Source organism: Magnolia sinica, chromosome 7 (assembly GCF_029962835.1).
Source record: "Magnolia sinica isolate HGM2019 chromosome 7, MsV1, whole genome shotgun sequence".
NCBI lineage: Eukaryota > Viridiplantae > Streptophyta > Magnoliopsida > Magnoliales > Magnoliaceae > Magnolia > Magnolia sinica.
This window is the reverse complement of record NC_080579.1, coordinates 82,953,281-82,962,230: the sequence shown is the minus strand read 5'-3', so window position 1 is coordinate 82,962,230 and position 8,950 is coordinate 82,953,281. Positions and strand designations below refer to the sequence as shown.

Here is an 8,950-nt window from a genome sequence, read left to right as displayed (position 1 = left end):
GCATGTGCCATGCTAGATAATTTACACAATTTCAATAGGTTCTAGTAGTGCAACCTCCCAAGGGCATACAATTGCCTCCAATGATTAATCCCGGACTCCCTCCAGTAGGCTGGGAAGAATTGATCAATTTGATAAACCAGGTGACCAGCCAATGCCATTGTTGTTGCACTAACCATCCTGTTTATCGTAAGCCATACCCAGATTGGGTCGATCGGCTTATTGAGCTACTGAGAGGTACAAAATTTTTAGAGTTTTCATTATTCTTTAGAGATGCAAGTCAGTCCACAGCAGAACACATTGAACATTTCATTGCATAATGCGGTGAGTTTTTTACCAAAGAATATGTGAAATTGAATTGGTTCACAAATTTGTTGACTAACACAATATTTACATGGTACATTAATTTTTTAATGAATTCAGTTCAGTCTTGGAGAGATATGGAAGAAATATTTCATGCACAATTCTACCGGACTGAACCTGAATTTTCTTTGGCTAATTTATGTCACATTCAATAGCTACTAGGTGAATCGACTAAGATATACATAAATTGATTTAAAAAGGCAAAAAACAAATGTCGAGTCTTTCTTCTAGAATTTCAGTTCGTTAAAGTGGTTATTGAAGGAGTGGATATTGAAATTCAAAAAAAGTTTGAAGGAATAGACTTTGAAATTTTGGTCAATTTATTAGATAGAGCGATCGGATATGAATAGCTTCTATAAGAAGAGAACTAAAAGAAAAATTCATCATCGAGAACTTATTATCGTGATCCAAACTATGAAATAGCTTTCACTGAAATAAATCTTAACAAACCATTCATTTATACGACCCTAGTGAAGGTGGATGATGAGTCATCTCATCAAGGCTCCAATCCAGTTAAGGAATTACAGAACAAAATATGCAATATTCCTTTTATATTATTAAAAATGATGAGATATTTGATCTTTTATTAGCCACCAAACTCATAAAACTTCTGCCAAAGCAAAGAGTTCCTTTATCCGAAGAATTGAAGAAAATAGAATAATGTAAATGGCATGGCTCACGCTCTTATTCAACAAGATTGTATTGCTTTTTAGGAACGTGATCTAGAACAACATAGATTCTGGAATGCTCAAATTTTCAGAAAAAGAGAGGGGTGCGATTATACAAGCACTAATGAACCGGATCCCATCAGAACTCTGCAAGTAAGCATGCTTGAGCGAGAGTAGTACTAGGATGGGTGACCTCCTAAGGAGTCCTCGTGTTGCACCCCTTCCCTTTTTAGATTAAAAAAAAAAAATTTCCAGAAAGAGAGCATGAGATTATGTTGGTCAACACCAACCCATTCTTCCATCCATGGGAATCAACACAGTCACCACGAATATGAAAAACATAGATGCCCCAAGATGAAAACTAGATGCCCCAAGATGAAAAATAGATCGTGCATCGGTAAAGGAGAAACATGGTCATCGACCAAATTATGCCGATAAGAGAACTAAAGTCGACAAAAACACTAGAGGACAGGGTTATTCTAGTAATGAGTCATTAGTCAAGGAAAATAAACTATGTAAAAAATGCGATGATAATATTCAACAGTAGCATTTAGCAAAAGCATTCCATGCGCCGAAGAGACAAGGTAACATACATGGTCATAACACCATTTGAGAATACCAAACTTGTCACCCAAAGAAGACTGTCTCAGATGTGAAGCAGTGAAACAATTTTAAAAATTATGACAGAAAACAACCAAGGATAGTCAAAACTGGCCATGTGTAAGGTCAACCAATGGGTTAGGGTCGTTCATCCCAAAATTTCGCAATACTCATAGGAAATGACAAAGACTCAAAAATGTTATTGACAGCGACAAAGGGCAGCAAAAAAGTTCATAAAAATTTGAAATCATACCTATAATAGATTAGAGAGAGACTGTATGGTTGAGAATCCTTTGGTCGAAATTGGACCTGAATTAAAACTTGAACAAGAAATAGAAAGATGAAGTGGTCATTCCAAGTACAAATATGCAAACTAACCAAGATGAGTGAAACCCCACCATCAAGACCGAACAAAAAGGCTATTTGGAAGAAGATGTAAGTAACCACGACTCTTTAAAAGAGAATTTGGTAATTGAAGAAATATTTAAAAATACAAAGATTTTATAAGAAGATGTCAATTTTCAGCAAACGACACACTCAATGAATGACAAAGAATCCAGCAAACAAACACTGACAACCATCACATTTGGAACATCGTTAAAAGTAAATTACAATATGATGTTCACGCTTCCTCTTAATTTTTTTAGCTAAATTAGGTTAGTCGAGTAGCATCGAATGTGATGTTGAAAAAACAGGGGCAATGCTAGTCAAAGATGAAACGATCGACTAGCAACCGACCAGCCGTGAGGGTGCATCTACTATCACTATTGAACTAGATGTGCACGCGGAAAAGGTAGTCTTCAACCAACCTTCCCATGAAATGTCAGAGTATCTCAAACCTTTGATCACATTAACACATATGAATGCATGTCTCGTTCCCGTATCTTGGTAAATAATGGAGCGACAATTAACATTTTGTTGGTAAACATATTGAAGAAGTTAGGAAAGACTTATTCCGACCTAATTTCTACAGAGGTAACTATCACTGATTTCACCAGTGGTGTGACAGATGTTAAAGGAATTTCATTGATTGAACTGACAATCAAGGGTAAGAGTAGCATTAATGATGTAGAGCAGGTCGCAGATAGTTTCATGGCCAAGATGGATCAGAAAAGGCTCGGTCGACGATAGAAGTGATCCGGACCGTCGGACCTTAGATCAGGCGTATCTCGTAATCCGGAATGAGTTACCTGATGTAAAATATATGATTTTAGGGTGGAACGAGCTGTTTTAGCCAACCAACCCTGCTATGCTGGGTTTTGTAGCCCGGAATTGCGAAAAACCCCTGGATCGACAGTCGTTTCCCTACTTTAATTTCATTTTTACTATAAATAGTAAGTTTTAGTTTGATTATAACTCTTCATCCATTGGGCTTTAGGAGTTGCGTCCAACGTGAAAAGAGCTTAGAATAATTGGGGGAACAATTTGGTGAAGCCAAATAGGACACTTACTATTTTTGGCCGAAAACCTTCCGCACTAGTAGACATCACGACCGTCTATAAATAGTAAGTTTACTATTTATAGTAAGTCGTGGATTCTAGGAGTTTTAGTTGTAGTTTGATTCTGATTTCTTTCCCATTGCTTGGTACCTCTATTTAAAGGGTTGTGAACTCATTTTTAGTGATCAATTAATCAATTTCGAATTTCTTAGAATTTATTTTTATTTTTCTGCTTTCTTTCCTCGTGGATTCGAGAAGTCTCTGTGAGGAGTCCAGAGAAGCTCCGTGGATTCGAAGTAGTTATCCTCATCACGTTCATCCCTGTGTCAATTAACGACCTTCTTCATGGTCCATCAACCTTAAACTGTAATGCTATCCTTGGACGAGATTAGATTCATGCAAATTTTTACATTCTGTCATCCTTTCATCAGTTCTTTTTTTTTTTTTTTGGAACAGAGGGAAATTGGAAATAGTTCTAGCTGATAGTAAACCTTTTTGTGTAGAATCCAATAAGGTAGAGGCTTAACTCTACGAATATTATGTTGGGCTTGTAATTTTCACGAGTTGAGATCGATTTGGCCAATCAATTGAAGCTTCTGTATAAAAAAAAAATTCAATGATTAAGGTGAAAGATATAAGTCTAGCTGCCAAGAAAGAAATATTACGTCGATAACATCAATTGTGTAATGTCTAGAGCATTCTTACATCATCGAAGATTTTCCATGAATACATGTAACATCCCAAAATTTCATGGCCAGATTTCATACTCGTGCCCGAGAAAACCGAGTGTTAATGATGTATAAACTTGGATGCTTTTAGAAAATTGCACCCTATTTTTTTCATTTGGATCACATCCAGATACATTCCTGAAGATAACATTCACAAGAATAAAATCAACTTAATTAATTATATTTCATTAAAGTAAAAAGAATAATCAAAGGCCTTCTCAATGGAAGCTTATTACATTTATCGAGTTCGCAGCAGAAGTATAAATCTAAATCATAAATTATCTTCTTATTCTTTCAACTATCTATACGTCACCTGTATAATCTATACGACTGGGAGAGGGTCAATGCCCTACTCATAGTGAAGGTTACCCTTTAAGATTAATAGTAATTCAAGATCTTAAAAAAAATAATGTAAATGTTCTGATATGTCAAGTACTCCACACTACAAGAGGTATCAATGCACAAGCAATCTATGTGAGATGCATGCTTAGCAAAATATATGCGGTGTATCACACTTAGCAATCGCCATAATGTGGAATATGGTTATAGTTATCCGACTTAACTCGCATTCCAAGCTTCGGATATTTGCTGGCGTGTCCCACGCTTAACATGATTTTACGTGGTTGTCATAAGACGGGCACAATACACAAACCAGGAGAATACGTCTATAGAAATTGGAGCGACTATTTGCGACAACCAACCCCCCATAACTCGAAATTGATGTACTGCGTATACAAAACATCTCATGTACACCAACCAGGACACCATCAACCCGAGAAACATAGAATTATATGTCGCCCCAGGGCCACTACCGAAAGCGCATTACATCCACGATATTTAATCGATCACTAGAGGAAGGGTTTCCAACATCGTACTTGCATTAAGGAGTAATCCTGAATATATGAAAGGTTAAGAATATCAAGACACATGCCAAGTGATTAAGGTAAAAAGGCGCATGACAATAACCAGCTCGAATAAGAGACAAGTGACAAAGGTCAACTCGAATGTGAGGAGAGTGGTTAAGGCCAACTCATGATTATTAAAGGCAAGAGCAAGGCTTGTATCCATAGCCTTACATAAACTTAGGAAGGCTCCCTACTACGGATGTTACGTAAAAATCTTAGAGGTCCAACATTTGATGATATCAATTAAAATAAAAATAAAAGGAAAGTAATGGAAATCTGAGGACAGAAAAAAAGGCACATAAAGTACAAGTGTAAAGACAAGATAAAATGCATCAAAAGACAGAAGGTACGTAAAAGACGCGGTAATATACCATGAAGGCATAAAAGGATAAGATAAATATATCAACTTAAATCAACGTAAGCTTAAAGGATGAAACCCTCACCTCTTAAGATAAATCGCCTTCTAATTGCTAAGGTTGATGTATTCATACTTTAAGATCGAAATCTAATCATAATTAACACACTTCGCGTTGTTAGATTATAATAATACATGGTTCATATAGTTAAGATTAACTACTAGGATTGGACCTGTAACGTAGATCTAGGATTATAAAATTCAGTTGTTTAATTTGAAAACTAAGACTAGGTTATTATATTCGTGGACAACTTACCTTGTGCTGGCCTTAGATCTCAACCTGATAGCTTAAATTCAACGACATTGAGTTGACTCCCTCTTACTGATACGTCCAGCAGAATCAGGACCATTATTATCTCCCACGTTTCTTTCTCTCCTCCCTTTCTTTCTTTCTCTCTTCAGTCGGATGCAAGGTATTAATAGGCGCAAAAGACTTACAGATCCTTCTGGCATAGCTCCCGTTACGCAACTCTGTTTTGTGCGAACACAAAAACGGGATGTCTTGCCAAGCCAAGAAGAAAACGTGTTCTCAGCCCCCGTCTCATCTGCTGGGTCTCTACCCTATATCAGCTGGGTCGGTTTTGAGAGGGCCTAAAGATGAACGGTCAGGATCTCGTTCTTAGGTGCAAAACGTCTATCCAACTGATTAAACCGTGCTGATCTTCTCTCTCCCCTTTCTTCTGTCATCGTAGGTGGGGTCAAACTCCTTTTTTCTAAGAAGTGGACGGTTCCGATCAGCCCAGGTAGGCCCCTTTGGATTTCTTATACAGTGAGTTTAAGTTGGATTTAGTTTCTGGCGATGTATGCGGAGAGAAATGTGGAAGAGTGCGGAGATTTTCGGTCGTTTCCTTGCTGGAATTGGTGGGGTCCACTATGTTGTGTCCTTTGAGAGATCCACTTCTTTCACCGTATTTGCAAAATCGTATTCGACTATGGCCTGAAGTATGGGACCGATCTAGGTCTTAGGTGGGCTACACGTTGTAAAAGTGTGAGTGAAATCTACGTTAGAAATTTCCTTTCGTCACACGTTTTCGTTAGCGGACGGAACTCCCATTTTTTATCCAAATTTAGGTGATCGGTGGGGTCCACTAGGGTGATCTTCTAGGGGATCCACTTCCTTCACCGTATTCAGCACGCCGTGCTAACCCATGGTCCCCAATTTGAAGTAGATCCGATCTTTAGGTGGGTCGCACGATCCGCCAATGCATGAAATGGTATTCACCGTTAAAACCATCTTCACCCCTGCATAGTTACTTGACATCCTTTAATTATAAATTTTCCATCCATTTTCTAGTCATCTTTCGACGTCTGTTATATTAGAGTGCATTGTCTAAATGCCTTGAAATTTGGCGGGTATCCCCCGTTTTTCATGTTCTTTCCATCTGTCCAATTTGAGCCTAGATCGCTTACAGATGACCATGATGCCTTTTTAATGGAATATACTGCCCCGATGTTTAAAATAATACTTTCATACATTTAACAGAGAAGTTAGCCGATAGTTTCGACATATGGCCAAAGATCTTCGTTATGAATGGATTACCTTGATATTCAGATGGCCCGTTTGGGGGATCCACATATGATGTAGGGTAAGATGACGTATAAAAATAGGAAGACTTGATGGTTGGTACTCTAGTCATGTATTTGGGTGATTGTACTATCAGTTTTGTAAATGGATGAACACAAGGTGGTTTTCTGGAGTGATTAGGGGTAGGACATGTATATTTTAGGTTCGAGTGACTTTTCACATGTCTAAGTTCCTTGGATTGTAATTCTAATGGTGGGTTAAGCATATTCATATGATGTAAATAAGATGGATGAGTCAAAATCTTGATCTGATAAGTGTATGAACGGATGTAGAGGTCAAGTAGCTAATTTACTATGATCTAAGGGTTGAAATTCTACGTGTATGGTTAATTTATGACAATTAGGCATGATATAAAATTTCGTATGAAACGTGTCACGCCCCAAACCAGGAGATCGGACTCACAGGAATCCTGATCACCGAATTCGGTGCCGACAACCTCTGTAGTACCCTATTCTCGGCTCTCAGCACTCACATGCTAGATTCCGATCCTGGGATCCTATAAGGAGGGTTTTACAACGTATATTTATTTCATAAGAAGCATAACCACAAGTTTACCCAAATCTCAAAGGTAACATCATCATCACATATCTACTAATATAAACATTTGAATATAATGCTGAAAGGAAAAACACATATGTCAAAATCAAAGCTCCAGAAGACCACTATATGCTCCATGCTTAACGCTGCTGCAAATTAACGTCACCTATATGCATCTATCGTGCACAAGCTTATAGAAAGCTTAGTGGGTGGTAAAAGTGTGTGCACAAGGTAAGTGCTAAGTAAGCAATATCAGAGAAATCAGAGTAAGCGGAAATACTGACAAGCTCATAAATCGTATAATATTAGAAATACTGGCAAGTTCATAAATCATATGATATCAGAGTAATGCGAAAACATACTGATAGGCCCATAAATACCATCAGCCTTATCTAGGCTATGCGATGCAGAAATATAATAAAACAATATTATACACTGATAAAGCAATATAGATCAGTTATGCAATGCGGAGACAACAAGCCAAATATCAAATGTCGAAGATGCAATACAATATGCAAATCCTGATGAGTCCACGAATACCCTCAGTCGTATCTAGGCCGTATAAATGCAGAAATATAGTAACCCAAAATGTCATATGCTACGGATGTAATGAGATATGCGGTGCGAATGGAATGATCATGCTGGAGCATAAAATCGAGATGATAGTACGTAGTATCGCAAGCTATAGGGTCCATTACAAGGGACTTCTATTCAAACCAGTCTCAAACCTAAATTTGGATAGTCAGACTTAATGTGGTAAACTCCTGATCTCAGGTTAGTCACACACCCCAACCGAGATCCTGGCCATTACGAAGGTACACGTAACAAATAGTTGCGCACCACCAGCCCGAGTAGATAGTAAATGAATGAATGAATGAGTATGCAACTCATGCTCAATAAGTCCACATATCAGTACAGTTCCTCCCTGAGAAATCACCGGGGTCTATTACACTCCAAACCAGATTGCCGGCCCATCGCGCGCAACAAGGTGAGTGGAAGATACCTCAATATCCGCTGCCAATATCGGGCCCGACTTGTCGATAGCAAACCCATTCCTTGAGCTGGTCAAACTCAGCCTAGCTTTACCCCCTCCTCTCAGGCAGGTAAGGTTGCACCCTCTTCCAACCGACCACGAAACAGTGGGAGACGCGGCCAACGGTATACGACCCTCATGCGCTCATGCGTCTACTCGGTTAAACGTTGGAGCAACCTTTGAAACCAAGAGGGTTTAGGGACTTTCACTCAGGGATATCTATAGCACCCCATGTAGAACAGATTTTTGGTGTCCCATCTGGCCATCCACGATATGCATGTGGAGGCTACGGCCCTGATGTCGCTAGGGTGTACAGTAATCACAACACACACAATGTAAGATGCATGAGTCACATAGTTCGATCATGCATCAATCCTACGCATATCGTGCGCTCATATGGGGCAACTCTGCCTATCAGGGAGTCCTATGAACAACCTACCATATGCAATGGTCAACCATATCTCATAATCAAACATGCAGATGATGCGTATGAGTATGTATCATGATGTTATGCTGTCACATATTCATAATCAGTATCAATAGCCGGCATCGACAATCATCCTCGACAATGTGGACATTTAACCAACATTGCCCCTAAGGAATGACCCATATAAAGCCTAACATATAGTGGACCCATGGCCTCACACAAGGGCTAAATATACAACACTATGGGCCTCACT

General features: G+C 38.7%; 1 pseudogene; it reads left to right on the top strand.

Moving 5' to 3' along the window:
* Positions 1 to 1,130: 1,130 nt before the first annotated feature.
* Positions 1,131 to 1,249, top strand: LOC131252193 (5S ribosomal RNA; annotated as a pseudogene).
* Positions 1,250 to 8,950: the final 7,701 nt, after the last annotated feature.